Source organism: Dipodomys spectabilis, unplaced genomic scaffold (genome assembly GCF_019054845.1).
Source record: "Dipodomys spectabilis isolate Male_0828 unplaced genomic scaffold, ASM1905484v1 ptg000173l, whole genome shotgun sequence".
Classification (NCBI taxonomy): Eukaryota; Metazoa; Chordata; class Mammalia; order Rodentia; family Heteromyidae; genus Dipodomys; species Dipodomys spectabilis.
Window position 1 is genome coordinate 10,014,339 of NW_024870850.1, and position 17,908 is coordinate 10,032,246.

At 43.5% G+C, this 17,908-nt stretch overlaps 1 pseudogene; it reads left to right on the forward strand.

Moving 5' to 3' along the window:
* Positions 1-1,554: 1,554 nt before the first annotated feature.
* LOC122119631 lies at positions 1,555-17,908 on the forward strand (annotated as a pseudogene).

Genomic DNA, 17,908 nt, shown 5'->3' on the forward strand with positions numbered 1-17,908 from the left:
AGAGAGAAAGGGACTTGTGCTGAGCCAGGACCACAGCGGATGTGGAAGTGACCACAGAGTCTGGGGAACTTCTCACTGTGCTAGGGAAGTGTGACCAGGATGGTACAGGAAGTGACCTCTATGGATGAGGAAGTGACCTCAGATTGTGGGGTCCTTTGCTGACTCCCAGTCAGGTGATTGACAGGTGACTACTGGTTTCAGGCAAGTGAAGATGAAGTGGGGAGGGCCTGTTCTCTTGGGCAGACTGAACAAAAATAGTTAGAGTAATAGATAAGGAGAATGGGATAAAAGTTTGTCCTCTGAGCCAGCCACAGCTGGCTCATACCGATAATCCTGGGTCTAGAAGCAACAAAGATTTCTACCTCAGAACCCAAGTCAGGTTGGCCCCAGCACTGATGCTCTTGCAAGTTCTTGCTGGCTACCAACACCAAATAGCATTTGCATCCTTACTTTTCCAATTTACATTTGCCAAGACCTTCCTAATAAATATATGCCGCCAATTCACAGAACCAGCCACCATGGTGAAGTCTGTGCAGAGCAGGAACCTATGTTGTGACCGTGGTTTCACTTCTAGTATGAGGAACTAATAGAGAAGACAGGTAGGGAGACATGGACAGAGCTGGCACCACGCAGCTGTCCAAGTGGGAACAAGAATTCCCGGGGTAGTCAGGACATGATGGGGACACAGCAGAGCAAGACCCATTCATACACCCACAGCTACCAGGATCCTCAGTGTGTAGGCCTGCTATGTTCCCAGAAAGTCATAGATCATAGAACATCTCTGTCTAACCATGGACTGCCAATATATTGATAGGTGCAGTCTGATGGTCAACAACATGCAAGCACTGAAGTAGTTCAAGATTCAGAGTGCAAAGGTCTAATTGGATAAGTGCATTGACCTTGAAGTATTGATCTGTAATGGTAGAATTCCAGGACACTGTTGGTAACACCTGCAGCAGTAAATAAATATATTGAGCTCTTCTGGATTCTTATGCATGTGCAGTTGGTATAAAAACCTGAATGGGTCATTTCACCAAACTTCTGCGTCTCCCTTTTCCCTAGGTTGTGAGCCTGCCCATCCTCATCTTTGATAGTGCTCCAATAACTTTGACTGCGCCTTTGCTGGCCATGGCGTTCTATGATCATTTGACCTTCACATGGCATCCACTGCTGCCATCCATTCCCATCATCCCTAGTGACCCTTGATTGGTTGTGCTTTTTTTGCTTTCAACTTTTTGCTTTCACACAAGTTTGTGAACAACTCAACAAGAGAGGAATCCATCCCTGGAGTTTCATTATCTACAGTCTTGGATGAAATCATGGTCCTAAGAGTGTGGAGAGGAAGATGGTACACATGTTTTCTAACTTCTGTTTTGACCTTGAATCTGGGCCCCAGATGCAGAGCCAGAGGGCAGAACAGGCTCTGTATTCCTCTAGGACAGTGGAGGCCATCCAGGAAACAAGAAGCCACAAAAAAGATCCATTTAGACACCCACCTGACGCTGCAGGCACAGTCTACATCCAGAATCACAGCTCCATGTCAAATCAGCAACAATGTTCCCTGTGGCTCTGACACTGCTTCTCCTCCAGCATCCTCTCCTGATCACTTTCTCTGAAGATGGCAGACACAATTGCACAGAGAAATCTGTGGCGTGCAGCAGGGGAGATATGGTCATTGCTGGGTTTTACCCCCTCTATTCTTGGGAATTGGTCGTTCAAGGCATGAATGACCCTACCCTGCAGCAACAGAACATTCAGTAAGTAATTTCTTGGATTTTCTTAAATTTTGAATTTTCTCATTGTGTTACAGTCAGATGTGGGGGAAGTTTGCACACAATCATTGATGTGCTCTGCATCTTCTACACTGCCCTCACTACAACAGCTCTACTTCATTTCAGGTGTTCCCAATGAATATTTTCTTTCTTTGAAGGGTACAGAGGTTTCTGTCTGTCTTCACTCTCCTCCCCTTTCCAGAGATGTCCAGACCACCCCACCATCACTGTGACTCCTCCACTCATCACTGTTACTCAGGGTGACTGGGGTGACCAAGAGTCCATACAAAGACATTAAAGTGCAATGTCCCCATCCATAGGGCAAAGGCCAGGGAATCTTCAATCCATTCTGTTCTTTATACTTCTTAAAACAGGACCAGTGTTTGGACCTCCTTCAGGGCAATGTTTCTTAGGATAGACATGCAGTTTCTGCTTCTGGGGTTATTTCATGTCAGCAAAGCTTTGGAAATGGGGAGCTGTGGGAAGATCAGTAATAAGAGATGCATGACACATTTGATTTTTTCCCCTTAACTAATGCAAGTAAGCTTCTGTCCTGCTATCCATGTCTTGGCCTGTCTCCTATGTCATTCCCAGAAACTGTGTTTCCATTCCTTGTTCTCCAACATTTTTCCAAGCTTATTTATTTTTCCCTGCTCATAACTTCCTAAACTAGATTTGAATGTTTTTTTCATATATATTAACAGTAATGGGTCTTGATCTCAAGGCTTGGATACTGTCCCTGTGCTATTCAGCTTAAGACAAGTGCTCGATTGCTTGCGGCACAGTGCCATTTCCAATTTTCTAGTGGTCTATTGTTGATAAGAGTCTCATGGACTCTTCTGCCCTGGCTGGCCTTGAACCCTGATCCTCAGATCTCAGCCCCCTGAGTAGACAGGATGACATGCGTGAGCAAAGGTGCCTAGCTTTTTCATATGTTTTATACACACTTTCATTCATGCATTTGACCCAGGTGAGTTCACTACTTTCAGATCTATAGAATTCTCTGTGAACTAAGGAAATCATGGATGAATCTTCTCAGACAAGTTGTGTGAAAACACCCTGTATGGGGTTTGTTCAGGAGAGGAATACTTTATTCCATGAGAGATTTATGAGAGATACTGAAACCAAATTAATGTGGTGAGGAAGTGAGCGAGAAAGATGTGGCTTATGTGTAAAGCCAGCATTAGAAACATACCCCATGGGAGGTGGCAGACATCAGAGCTATCCTCTTCTCTGTCCATTCTCTAATTGAGCTGTGTGTGTGTGTGTGTGTGTGTGTGTGTGTGTGTGTGTGTGTGTGCATGTTCACACACACTCTGGTACTCAGGCATCATCTCAAGTCCTGATGGCTGTCCCTTGGCATTTTTTCTGTCATGGCTGGCACTCTAACACTTGACCTACAGCTCTGCACCAGTTTCTGTGGAGTTGTTTGCACATAAAATGTGTCACAGACGTTCCTGCCCAAAGTGACTACAAAACATAATTCTCCTATATCATCTTCCTTAGTAGTTATAATTGCAGGCCTGAGCCACCAGTTCCCAATTCATATTTATTATTACTGACATTCAAGATGTCAAGCCTCAGTTACATTGCACACAATGACATCAGCAAACATCCATGAGAGTAGAGATTCTCTCTATGAGAATTTCCCTAAAATGATTATATTGAATGCTAGGAAAACTCATCGTTCTGGAACATTCTTGATTCATATTGACATGTGATATCATCTGGCCTTTGAAATGTCTCCGAATTATACCAGTCTGACTGGTCTGGCTTTGTGCCTGTCTTTCCAGAAATTCCAGGCAGGCTTCACTGTTCCTGAGTCTGTAGTGACTTCCACAATGGCAACACTAGAGGGAGCTCAAGGCCTATGAGAAGTCAGCTGTGAGGCAATAAACCACTTCAGTACCAGAGAAAACCAAAGGCAATTTTAGTCACAAGTACTCTGTGGTTCTAAAAACCTCATGAGAACCCCAATGACTCATGGGTCCAAATATGCCTTCTCCTGGGTGCACAGGGGGACCATATGCCTCATCCACAGGGAATGGCCTTGTGCATAGATTCTGCCTAGTAATAGAAAGATCTGTGTGCTGGAACAGGCATTAGACACAGCTGTGGCCGCCGAACTCTATTACACCTGGAATACCAAACAGCAGGGTCGCCAAAGTAGATGAAGGCTAATGAAGTTTCCCTCTAAAAGTAGGGACTCTTCTCTTGGGATCCTGGACTCTGATCGCAGAAGAAGAAATTCTAGACAAGTCACAACAGGAAGAAAATGTGGCAGAGCTTTCCTGAGTAAGGAAGCAAACAAACAAGCAAGTAGACAAACAGGAAGCAGAAAGGCAAAGACACAATCTAACTGAGGAGAGACACAGCTCTTGGGCTGCCAGGGGTATTCAGATGGTAAAGGCAGGACGTCTGACTTCAAAGTTACACAAACATAGGTTTGTCGTCTTTGCTCTAATCACTCCTGGTGTTACACTTTCTGAGTTTCTGTATGTTTTGGCCATTCTTTCCAGATGATTATCCTTGAGGGAAGGAAGGTGTGCTGTTGCCTATATTTGGCATAGGATGTTGCATAAGTTTTGGGGGAGTGTTTAGGGGGGAAGGCATTTGCCCTACAAGACAACTGCTAATTCATATGATGAGAAATGCATCTCTCAGGAAGCAATGCAACCTGTTGCCTCTCTTTAAAGTAAAGATAGTTGCCCTGTGTTTCTAAATCACATGTTTCTGAGTTGCCTTCTCTAGGACTCATTTTTTCCTTAATTTATCCACATTCTTTTTGTGCTCAATGACTTTGGTCCCTTAATCTTAAGTTATGTAGATGGATGAATAGCTCTCTGTTTGCTGTGAGCTTCCCATACCTCATTTTTTGCTAATCTATTCTACTCCATTTCCCCTTAAATGACTTCATTCCCTTAGTAAAAAGGGAAGTAGATGGACAAACTTTAAGCTTGAGTTTTTTAATTCCTGGCATGCATTAACCAGTACTCATTTTCTTTAGTCTATCCTGCTTGAGTACATCATCCTCAGTCTACTGATATCAAGACCAATAAAGTGCTGGGTGAGTACTAAGATTGACTCAGGTTGAATGTGGTAGAGGTGTGCTCATGAGCCAAGATGCCCACAACCATACACAATTAGTTATAGCTGATATAGAATTCAGATTGTCTGGTGGTAGATGACTTTCTCAGGTATTGAGGTGATAACAGAGTCTGCCAGAGGCTGTCCTGGCTATATGGTCATGGCACAGTTCTAGTGCTATTATCTAGCCCACACTAAGCTGTGGGACAATATCACCATCTTACTTCCCTGTCTTACCTATTATAATTGGGATGGAAAACCATGCAATGCTACAGCACCATGGTAAGGTTTGTAAAGGAAGCCACAAGCCGGGCACGGGTGGCTGATGCCTAGAATTCTTGCTACTTAGGAGGCTGAGATCTGAGGACTTGGGTTCAACGCCAGCCCAGGCAGAAAAGTCTGTGAGACTTTTATCTCCAGTAAAATAAAAGAAAGCCAAAAGTGGCGCTGTGCCTCAAGTGCTAGAGAGCTAGTCTTAAGCTGAAAATTTTACGGTGAGATCCCAGGCATAGAGTTCAAGCCCCACAACCAACCACAAAAAAAAGTAAGCCACAGGACCATCTTGGTGAACAGCACCATCTACTCAGGCTATCTAGCATCACAAGGGTAAGCAAGAAGACGGGTGTCAGCCTACTCCACCCATGGTGGAAACTGATGCAAATGGCATTTGGTTCTGCCTCAGTGACCTTCCAAAACCTCCTGAAAGATTCTAATGGAAGCTGTGGGGCTAGCACCAAACAGTGCCTCTAGATTATTCTGGATAATTGGTCCAACCATGACATGCCTGACAAAGGGTTCTAAGAAAAACTCTGACCCAATCTTCTGCCCTGCTCACTATAAGGTTGTATCCCATACTTGCTGTCGTTCAAGAGATTGGAGGAGAGAGGTTGTGGCAGTGTCTTCCTTCTCTGTCCTAGACCAGTACCAGAGGCACATTCTAAAGGTCTGGACACAAGAGTAGAAACTATAAGCACATCCCCATCACTGGTCTCAGTGTATAGGGATGGTGCTGAGATTTAACTTTAATTCTCTCCCTCCCTGCAATGTTAGAGGATTTCTGTCCATAATGAGGTATAATGCTATTGATGGGGAGGAACATGGAGATGGCTTCTTCCCCCTTTTCTCACACATCCTTTTCTGTTGTTTGTTCTACTAGAGAAGTATCCTCCAGTCCATACTCCCTGACTCTCATCTGTTCTTTGTTGGGTGAGGCAATCTTCATGTTCTAGCTTCCTGGGCTGCCATCTTGCTCTGCTTCAGAGGAATCCCCTTGAATGATGAAATTCTCTGAGTCAGCTTAGTGTGCCTCTACCACATCAAATGAATTTTGTACTTCTGTGATTTCTTTACTTTCCTCACAAGGAAAGATTCACTTCTTTGCAGAAGGATGCACCATTGGCAAATGTGTGGCAAGTGAGCACAGACACAAAACAGCCTGCTTTCTTATTTACTCCTAACACAGCAGGCCCTGCCTCTCTGTTCATACTGGTGGAACTCAGGTGGACAATCTGCTCCCAATTGGAATTGTATTTCTTAAGAGTTTTTCCAAATGCACAGCTACTTTAAGTTACTAAATGATTTGGGATGTGACCTGGGCCTGTTCCTATGTCACAGCAGACAGCAGTGTTTTTCACATATCCATACAGGTTAGAGAGGAAAAGCCAGCTTGCTCACTCCCCCCACCCTCTCTCTCTCTCTGCAATCTCAGAAGAATAGTCATCTCATGTATGCTGATCAAGACCTGTTCAGGAACTCTCCCAATTCAAACAACTTTTCTTAGACTCCAAATTAGAATGCCATCCGGTGAAATCTATACATATTACTGTGTGTAGAAATCAACATTTGATTCAACAAAGTCATGAGATTTGCAGTTAATCATTTGTAATACTAGTATACCTACCCAAATTTTGTGATTTCTGGGCAGGAACAACTTAAAGAAATACCACTTGCTTCTCACCCTGCTGCTGGCTGTGGAGGAGATCAACAAGAATCCCCATCTGCTACCCAACATGACTCTGGGGTTTGAGATCTATACTGTGCATTACTCAGGTACTGATCTGTTAGAGGATCCACTCACCTGGCTGTCTGGGAAGAATAAAAGCATCCCTAATTACACCTGCAGAAGAGACAGCAAAGCGATAGCAGCACTCACAGGAACCTCAAGCACATTCTTCTCAATAGGGACACTGCTGGACCTCTGCAAACATCCACAGGTGAGGCTTGGAGAGGTGGGCAGATGTGAAGCCATATCCACAGTGACTCTGTCCTCAACAGGCTGAAGAGGAGGTGGTATCACAAACCCTTCCAAATGCATAATCTCACAGGGAGAAGCCTCCAAAAGTGGGTGGGAATACACATTTTCATTGCTGCAAATAAAAGGAGGGGTGTTGAGAGGAAAGGATGACCCAAAGCGCTGAGCCTTATCTGTACATGTCTACAAAGACTTCAGAACATGGGAGATGACTTTGCAAATGGGAAAAGCAAACTTTTGTTCCCACCACTGTACTACCAGTTGTTGTGTCGTTCACATCAGGACTGAGATTTGCCTATGACCATACTCTTCCTGATGTTGTTTCCATTTGTTCCCTGTAGTTCACCTTTGAGTCTTTGATCCTCTCCTGAGTGACCATGAAAAGTTTGGTACTGTCTATCAGATGGCTGCCAAGAACTCAGGTCTAGCCCTGGCCATGGTCTCATTGATGCTTCATTTCAGCTGGAACTGGGTGGGACTATCCATGACGGAAAACAACATGGTATGTGGTTCCTCTCAGAATTGAGAGAAGAGATGGGCAAGAATAGAGTCTGCTTTGCCTTTGAGAACATGATCACTTACAGTGTCCTTTCAGATTTATCAAATGATCTATCGATGCAGCGCCAGCTAATGGACTTATCAACCAATGTGATTATCCTTTACGCGGACAGTAAATTTCTACTAAGCTTTATTCTTAAATTTAGGCACTTTTTAATTCAGGCAAAGTCTGGGTCCTGAACTCACCCTATGATGATGTGACTATTATTAAAAGGCATTTTCTGATTGACTCTTTCCATGCACCTCTTATCTTCTCTCACCATCATAGAAACACTGCTGCGTTCACCAATTTTATTCTGACAGAGTCCTTCTCCAAGAACTCAGCAAATAACTCCCTTCCCAGGTCATGGATTCAGTCTGTTTATAGCCTACTGATTAAGTCTGACTGCAGAGACTTGGGGCACTGTTCATACAATGCCACACTGCATTGGTTGCTGAGGCACATTTTTGACATGACCATGTCAGATGAGAGTTACAACATCTACAATGCTGTGTATGCTGTGGCCCATGCCCTCCACCAGATGTTTCTTCATTACATGGTAGAGCCAAGAGTGCACAATGGCAACCCAGGGCATTTCTCTCTTCACAGGTAATGGTTTGCTTTTGGGTGACCTACTCTAAGCATGCAAAACTTCTATGTAAGATTTCATAGCAGATGCAACTAGGTTGTCTGGCACCATTTTGGCAAATACTAGAGAGTCTGTTGTGCTCTCCATGAAGTGACAGTAGAGCTGTGAAGACAATGTTCTTGAAGAAGGTTGCATCCGTGACAAGGAAGTGCTGTGTCTTCTGTCCCCATCCTCACTATGTGTGTAAAAAGCCGTCCCCTTTTCAATAGGATATATTCAAATTCTCCTTGTACCTTTTTAAAATAACAGATTAAGGGTGAGTAGTTCTTTTTTTTGTGTGAAAATACTGTACAGAGGGGTTACAATTACATTGGCAAATAATGAGTACATTTCTTATCAAGCATTGTAGCCTCCTCCTTTGTTTCCCCTTCCCATCCTTACCCATCCTCCCCACGCCCCACCGTCCACAACCAATCCTCCCCCCCCCACCCAAAGCTGTGAAGTTCATTTTCAACATAACGACTTGTACATCTCATTGTTGCAATGGGTCCACCTGTATCTCTATTTAAACGATTTGTTTTTCCCCTTCCCTCCACGAATTATACCAACATCAAATACAGTAAAAGCAGGGGTTATACTGTGGGGGAGGGACATACAAAGCAACAAAGAAATAATCTTATAAATGTGTTAGAAACTATCACATGAAAGAAAAAAAAACATTTCAATATATAACTTAAGGTTCATTTCCCTAACATCACCTTATCTGAACTTTTCTGCTTGATTCAGACGTATACTAGATATTGCAAATAAGGGAAACCATGGGTCCTATGTTTCTTTGGGCCTGGCTTACTTCACTTAATATAATTTTTTCCAAGCCTTTCCATTTCCTAACAAATTGGGCAATGTCATTCTTTCTGATGGAGGCAGAGTTCCATTTTGTATATATAACACATTTTCTTGATCCATTCATCTACTGAGGGGCATCTGGGTTGGTTCCACATCTTAGCTATAGTAAATAATGCTGCAATAAACGTAGTCATGCTAGTAGCTTTAGTGTGGTCTTGTTTGTAAACATTTGGTCCCAAAAGTGGGACTGCTGGGTCATAGGGGAGCTCTATGTGGAGTCTTTTGAGGAACCTCCATACTACTATCCAAAGTGGTTGAACATGTTTACACTCCCTGCAGCAATACAGTAAGGTGCCCTTCTGTCCACATCCCCTCCAGCATCTGTTGTTATTAGAGTTCTTGATTTTAGCCATTCTAACTGGAGTGAGGTGGTATCTCAATGTTGTCTTGATTTGCGTTTCTTTTAAGGATAGGGAGGTTGAGCATTTCTTCATGTGTCTATTGGCCATCCTTCTTTCCTCTTCAGAGAAGTTTCGCTTTAAGGCTTTAGCCCACTTATTTTTTGGGCAGTTGTTTCTTTGAGGATTTCTTATTGGGGCATTTAATTTTTGAGTTCCAAGTATATTTTAGATATGAGAACCTTTTCCATTGCATAGCTAGTGAAGATCTCCTCTAAGAGTGACTAGTTCTTGAAAACCTAATATTGCCTAGACACAAGTGGCTCACACCTGTGACTCGCTCATGACTACAATTAACCACCAAAAAGCCAGAGGGGGAGCTGTGGCTCAATGGACAGAATGATTACTTTGAAAAGAACAACAACAACAAAAAAAACCAAGTTGAGTGCCTAAACTGTGAGAACACACCACAGAGCAGGCATACACACACATACACACACACACACACACACACACACACACACACACACGCAGAGAACGAAGTCGTGCTTAAGGTAATCTTTCATAGTTGTCACAAATATTCTATGATTCTACTTAGTTTCTTATTTACCTATATTTCAGACTTATTCTCTTATCAGAATCACAAAACAAGTGATTGGAATGCACTTTAGAGAGTCTGTTGGGGTCTATCATATGATAATTCATTATTTTGTTGGATGTGGCTAGAGTTTCATTCCCTTGAAATTGAGTTTCTGCAACCGATCCTGGATACCAAGGTTTTAGAACTTGGTAGCACTTTAGTCTGCTGTGGGCCTGCATTTGATACAGTTGGTTGGATTTCTGTGGTGTGTGTGAATCAGGGGATGGGAATGAAGAGTAATCCATTGTTCTGGGGTTCTGTGATAACACTGGAAAGCACTTCACCATACTGTAATGTGTCCCTTTTAGCTGCATCCCTTTTTGAAGAAGATCCAATTTACCAATCCTCTTGGAGACCAAGTGGTTTAAATGAGGAAAGGAAATTGGAGGCAGAGTATGACATTAAGAGCTTTTGGAATTTTCCAGAAGGTCTGGGACAAAAGGTGAAAGTTGGCAAGTTTTCTCTATTTAAGCCACATGGTCAACAACTGATTTTGTTTGAAAATCTGATAGAGTGGCCCATAGGAATTACCAAGGTGGGTCATTTCTACTTTTTTTACTCTCTCCTTTTAAAACATGTATTGTTATTAGGAAGTAGTTGAAGAAAGAGCTTACAATTCCCTAAGTCAGGTTATGATCACAATGCTTGTAGACAATGTCACCACATCCTTATTTCTCCCCAGGGGTCAGTCTTTTCTAACCATAATGGCATGATCTATGTATAAATGAGCAATAAGCTTATCCTGTTTTAAAGTTTGTTCAATAAAACTATGGCTCAGTGGTGTACATTTCAAAACTTTCTTCTGGAAGTTTCTTGCTAACAGATTCATGTAGGGAACAGGGGTACATATCATGACCAATATGTTGTTCTATGTTTGCATAGTGAATATCATAAAATTAAATGACCCCTGTGAATCATCATTCCAGCACTGTGACAAAATATCTGAGGGAATCAAATGAGAAGGCAGAAAGGCTTGCTTTGCTTCTGCCTGGAGATTTCAGACCACGGTTGGATAGATTGTTGCTTCTTAGTCTAGTGAGACAGGATGTAATGAAAGGAGCATCGGCCAGTAAAATTCACCCACTTCGTGACAGCTAGGAAGCCAAGAGAGATGTGAATGGCCCTGGGTACAGCAGCACCTCCAAAGCAATTAGCCATGCTTTAGAGTGTGGGCTTGAAGTTTCCTTGAGTGATTGTCCTATCATGCTCTTATTCAACTATGAACAGATCACCTGAATTCAAGAATAGGATGCAGGATTAACTATCATTTCCTAATTTCCTAGAATTAACATCCAACACTTCAAGGCTCCATGACTTCCCGATAGTATGAGTGCTGGGTGTTGAGGCCCCACATGTTCTTCAGCTCATGTCAGATGAAACTGTAAGAAGATTCAGTAAATTCATTTGCTGTGTGCATATAAAGATTATGTGTTTTGATTATCAATTCCCCTAAATCACTGGAGTGTCTCAGATGTCAGGAAAAGGATACATGGTCACTAACTTTCATCTGAGTGCTCTATATAGTTTTTTGGGTTTTTTTTTTGTTTTGTTTTGTTTTTTTGTCGGTCATGGGGCTTGAACTCTGGGCCTGGGCGTTGTCCCTCAGCTCTTCAACTCAAGGCGAGTGCTCTACCACTTGAGCTACAGCGCCACTTCCACTAACTTTCATCTGAATATTCTCAGACTCCTCAGTCTGTGTGCAGTGAGAGCTGTGGTCCTGGATTCAAGAAGGCCTCTCTGGAGGGAAATGCTACCTGTTCCTTTGATTGCACTCCTTGCCCAGAGAATGAGATTTCTAATGTAACAGGTGAGTCTGTTAGTTAGAGAAATTCCCCATCTCTCCTTCCTAACTTTAAGTCCATGCAAGCCAGTGGAGTGATCTACAGTAACATGGCAGGAACACACGTGCACCTTCATGCAGAGTTCCAGGGCTACCGTTAACCATACTTCCCTTAGAAGAAACACCCACTGCCCCTCCATTACATCTCTGGTTGTATTTTCTAATCTATTACAGGCTTCATCTTGAGAATACCCATGTTCCCCTCTACTCAGTCACATTTTTTGTATTTAAAGAAAATGTTTACCCATGATTTCCATTATTTGCAATAACTAGTATAAGTCTAGGACAAGCAGAAAAGGTCAAAAGCTATGTACTTATGACCATATAAGTTGATGTTAAGCGAAATGAACACCAAGATAGGGACACAAGTGGTTTTTTCTTTCTTTTTTAATGTATTTATAATGTACTATGTGATTTTTCTGTTTCTTTGGTATGTTCCACCCCTATGGTATAACCCCTGTTTTCAATGTATTGGATTCTAGTGCCTCGCATCTTGTATAAACATTTTCCTAATTTGGGAAGGGCAAGGAAAAAACAAACTGCTTAAATAGGGATACACCTTGACCCATTGTAACCATGAGATGTACAAGACACTATATTGAAAAAGAACTTTACAACCTTGGCATTGTCGGGGGAGTACTGGGTAAGTGGAGAAGAAAGGGATAGAAGGGGAAAAACAAAGAAGAAGGCAACAATGCTAGGTAAGAAATGTACTCTTTACCATACTCATGTAACTGTGACTCCTCAGTACAGTATTTTGACAATAAAAATAACATAAAAAAAACAAAGGAGGGGTAACAATGTTCGATAGGAAAAGTACTCATAACCTTACTCATGTAACTGTAACCACTTGTACAGTATCTTTACAATAAAAACATATATTTAATAAACAAGGAAGAAGTGGAGAAAATAAAAGCTAAAGACTGAAAAAAAGAAAATATCAAGGAACAGTTGTTGATCTTTGAAATGATATGCAAATCATCATGGAATTGTGGATCTAACACAGCCTTTCATTTCTGAGTGCCTATTGCTACTCATTTCTAATTAAATTTTATTTTCTATTTAGCATGCACTAATAATACTAGGGGCTTTGTTATGATCACTCCATGTCTGACACTGGCAGTAGGCTGACTAGCAATTCTTCAAATATAAAAGATTCAGAAGTAGTTTATCATCTCCATTTCATTTCTCTTCTCCCTCCTCCAGCTGATCTTTCCCAGACCTTATCATATCAGTGGAGGAGCACTGTTCTTGACACAGATCAAATGCTCAAGAAGTTTGTGTTTGGTGTAATGAGGAGATTGAGGCTTGGATTAGGTCTTCTTGTACAACGTGAAGTGGTTGGGCTGATTCTCTATTCTCCATTATTTCTTGAATGAGTAGCAGAGTGCCAGAGTGGTATAACCTGTCAAAAATGCAGCACATAATGCTGGTAATTATGTATCACACCTCTAATCCAAGCAATTCAGGCAGGTGAGATTTGAGAATGGAGCTTCGATGTAATTATGTATGGGAAACTCAGTAAGATTCTTTCCCATCATTAAGCACCCAAACAGCTGTAATTCTAGCTGTAGATCAAGTGGTACAGTGGTAGTTTGAGCATGAATATTCTGGAAAAGGTGCCGTGGCCAGAGTTCAAGCACTGGAGGAAAGACAGACAGATGGAAAGAAGGAAGGAGCTAGAAAAGGAAGGAGGAAAGGAGTGAAGGAGGGGGAGAAGGAAGGAAGGAAAGAAAGAAAGAAAGTAAGTAAGTAAGAAAAAAGAAAGAAAGAAAGAGATAAACATAAAAAATAGAAAGGGTGGAGGGTTAGAAGAAATGTGAGAAAGAGATATGATGTGAAAGCTGTTAGGTTTTTAAAAAGAGGTTGCCGAGTAAGAACAGCACCAGCACGCACATGGTATTCAGGTAAGGGGTAGGTTTATTCAGTAGACCTGCTGGGACCAGGCAAGGTTGGCACCCCACGTGGCAGGGAAAGAGAGAGAGCTGGTAAAGAGAGAGAAAAGAGCTAGAAAAGAGCAGAGAGAGCTAGAATAGAACAGAGAGAGCAGAGGTAAGAACAGAGAGAGCTAGAATAGAACAGAGAGAGCAGAGAGCTAGAAACGAACAGAGAGAGAAAGAGTCTGGGCCTGAGCTAGCCCTTATCTAGGGTATGGGCGGGGAAAGGTGTGGCCACATCAAATTCAGATGTGACCTCAGCGGATGCAGATGTGACCTCTTCCAGGTGTCCCAGTTGCCTAGGTAATGCAGGTACTGGGTGGAGACTTTGCTGCGAGGAGGGTGGAGTCTGCTAGCCATCCAGGAGTGAACCTTACATTCCAGCCTTTTAATAATCATGAAATAGGGCGCAGATTCTCTGGCTACTTCCTGCTGACAAGGGGCGTCGACAATAGGGGTAAAAGGCTGGAATTTGGTCTCCTCCCAGAGAAGGCAGTGAGCAGCAGCTGTCCCTTGGTGGATTGAGTCCTTAGGTGAAGTCTGGAGAAGTCTCATGAGCATTGAGGGGCTGGAAAAAAAAATACTAAGCAGCAAATAAATGACAAGAGGAAGGACTTGGGGCTGAAAATGTTGGTAGAAATGTCCCTAGATACTTCTGACATCTGGCGACTAGGTAGAGAAGTCAGGTGACAAAGGCAAGAATATAAATTCCTGTTCCATTAATAGGTAGACAGGTATAGACATTGGCTGGGTAGGCTTCTTACTTCCACTGACCTCCCGGCTCTGGTTAATTTTGAAAGGGCAGGCACAAAGTAGCTGAGGTGACATTATCTCCTCTTACTCTTCTCCACGTTCCCTTGTTCACCAGACTGGCTGAGTCTAGGTGCTCGTTGCTGGGATGGCTTGTCCCAGTTGGTATTCAAGATTTGAACTCAAGGCCTGGGTACTGTCCCTGAGCACTTCTGCTCAAGGCTAGCACTGAACCACTTTGAGTTATAGTACCACTAATATTCAAGGAGGTTTGAACTCAAGGCCTGGGCACTGTCCCTGAGCACTTCTGCTCAAGGCTAGTGCTCTACCACATTGAGTTACAATAGCACTTCCAGTATTTGGCTGGTTAGAGATAAGAGTCTTGAGCCATGCTTCCAGCCTGGCTCTTTGCAGGTTAGTTGGGAGATGGAGTCTTAGGAATTTTTCAGCCTGGGCTGGCTTTGAACCGAAATCTTTGCCACAAAAGCCCTTTATTATTTCCAATTAAAGCAACAAGGAGATCAAGTAGAATAAGTAGAGCTTACCTGGTTCTTATCAAGAATTGACCAACAAATATTCTGAAATGACAAAACTCATTAGATGTGATGATAATTTTAGCACAGATATGCCCAGTATTTTAGAACCATGTAGTCAGTAGAATACACAACATTGAACAAAAAAGGCAAAACTCAAAACCTAAAATTTCGACAACATTTAGACATCTTTGCTAACAAAGCATATCAGATGGTTGTGCCTCCATTACCAGGGCCTGTGAAAAGAGCAACTTGTTAGCAAGGCACCTTAGAATAGATGGAGTAGTAAACTTAGTGGAAGGTTAAGGGTCAGATGGGGCCAAACCTTTAACCCACCACGTGGCCAAGATGGCGAATTCAAGATGACGAATTTCTGAAAGAATGCAAAGAAAGCCTGAACAAATAGACCAAGCCTACATTGGCTAGCCTTTGAGAGGGAACCTAGAGGGGGGTTCCTGGGACCCAGCCTGCGTCACACTCTTCAAGGCACAAGCCAAAAAGTTGTAGAAAAAAGGGTAGAAAGTTGGACATGAATGGCAGAGAGCAAAGAGAGCCCGAAAGTAAACAAACTTCTGACCATTTACCATTGCAGTAGCAAAAACTGTGTACTTCTGAGAATGGCATAAAATTAGGCTCTCTGGCTTTCCAGGGAGCCCAGGAAGCATTTCAAAGGGGTTTCACGGCTCAGGCGTGATTCGTAGCACCCCATCAAATGAGTAGAGTCAGTCTGGTGAGTAAAGGAGAGCTCACCAGGCAGAAGCAGCGTCCCGATTTCCCCCAGAGCCCTCTAGAGAGAAATGGCCAAGCCCTCAAAACCAAGGGTCCTCGGCTTCAGAGGTGACCGGCCTTTCAGCTAAAGGCCGTAGGAGCTCTCTGGCATGGCGCCACGTCTGGACAGAGACTGAGCAACAGAGAGCCGTAGAGTAGTTTCACTCACCAGAGTAGAGAAGTGGTGTGGACGTGGATGTGAAGGCCAGCAATGGTATCGATGCGCTGTTTCTGCAGCAGACAGGTTCGCAAAAGGCCATCAGAACTGTGGGTATTCCTCAGAGCAAAAAGGGAAAAAACAAACAAAAAAGAAAAAAGAGGAAAAAAACAGAGAGGAATCCCAGCTATCCTGACTTTAAGCCCTTTATCCGAGTCACGGCACCATTTATGTTAGGATTTTAAAAAGAGGTAGCCGAGTAAGAACAGCACCAGCACGCACATGGTATTCAGGTAAGGGGTAGGTTTATTCAGTAGACCTGCTGGGACCAGGCAAGGTTGGCACCCCACGTGGCAGGGAAAGAGAGAGAGCTGGTAAAGAGAGAGAAAAGAGCTAGAAAAGAGCAGAGAGAGCTAGGATAGAACAGAGAGAGCAGAGGTAAGAACAGAGAGAACTAGAATAGAACAGAGAGAGCAGAGAGCTAGAAACGAACAGAGAGAGAAAGAGAGAGTCTGGGCCTGAGCTAGCCCTTATCTAGGGTATGGGCGGGGAAAGGTGTGGCCACATCAAATTCAGATGTGACCTCAGCGGATGCAGATGTGACCTCTTCCAGGTGTCCCAGTTGCCTAGGTAATGCAGGTACTGGGTGGAGACTTTGCTGCGAGGAGGGTGGAGTCTGCTAGCCATCCAGGAGTGAACCTTACAAAAGCATTTTGATATAGAGAGTTACTCTATTGGTATTGAACTCAATACAAGTCAACTGGTAAATCCGGGAAAATGAGCTAGCTATTGGAATGAAGGGGCCTGAGAGGAAAGACAAATACTGATCACAAACAAATAGTGATTCTCACACCTCACCAGACATGGAGCAGTGTATCAGGTGTGCAGACTATCAGTTTGCCAACATCCAGAGAAATCACTACCTGAGGAAAACTGAGAGCTTCCTGGCTTATGAAGACCCCTTGGGTATGGCTCTGGCTTGCACAGCTCTTTGCTGCTCTGCACTCACAGCTGCTGTTCTTGGGATGTTTATCAAGCACCAAGACACCCCCATTGTCAAGGCCAATAACTGGGCCCTAAGCTACATCCTGCTCATCTCCCTCATCTGCTGCTTCCTCTGCTCTTTACTCTTCCTTGGCCGTTCCCACACAGCCTCCTGCATCCTCCAGCACACCATATTCGCAGTGGTCTTCACTGTGGCTGTCTCCACGGTCCTGGCCAAGACCATCACTGTGGTTCTGGCCTTCACGCTCACTGCTCCAGGGAAACGCATGAGGCAGTGGCTGCTGTTCTGGGTTCCTAACCTCCTCATCCCCATCTGCACCCTTATCCAGGTGACCCTCTGTGGCCTCTGGCTGGGAATCTCTCCTCCCTTTGTGGACAAAGATGCACAATCTGAACATGGATACATCATCATCCTGTGCAACATGGGCTCCCTCACTGCCTTCTACTGTATCCTGGGATACCTTGGCTCTCTGGCCCTGGCCAGCTTCACTGTGGCTTTTCTTGCCAGAAACTTGCCTGACACCTTCAATGAGGCCAAGTTCCTGACCTTCAGCATGCTGGTGTTCTGCAGTGTGTGGCTCACCTTCCTGCCTGTCTACCACAGCACCAAGGGGAAGGTCATGGTGGCCGTGGAGGTCTTCTCCATTTTGGCCTCCAGTGCAGGTCTCCTAGGTTGCATCTTTGTCCCCAAGTGCTACATCATCCTGATAAGACCTGAGAGAAATTCTTTCTCCAGGTTCAGGGAGAGATCACGTTCTGGAAAAACAAACATTAAGATAAACATAGATATTGCCTAG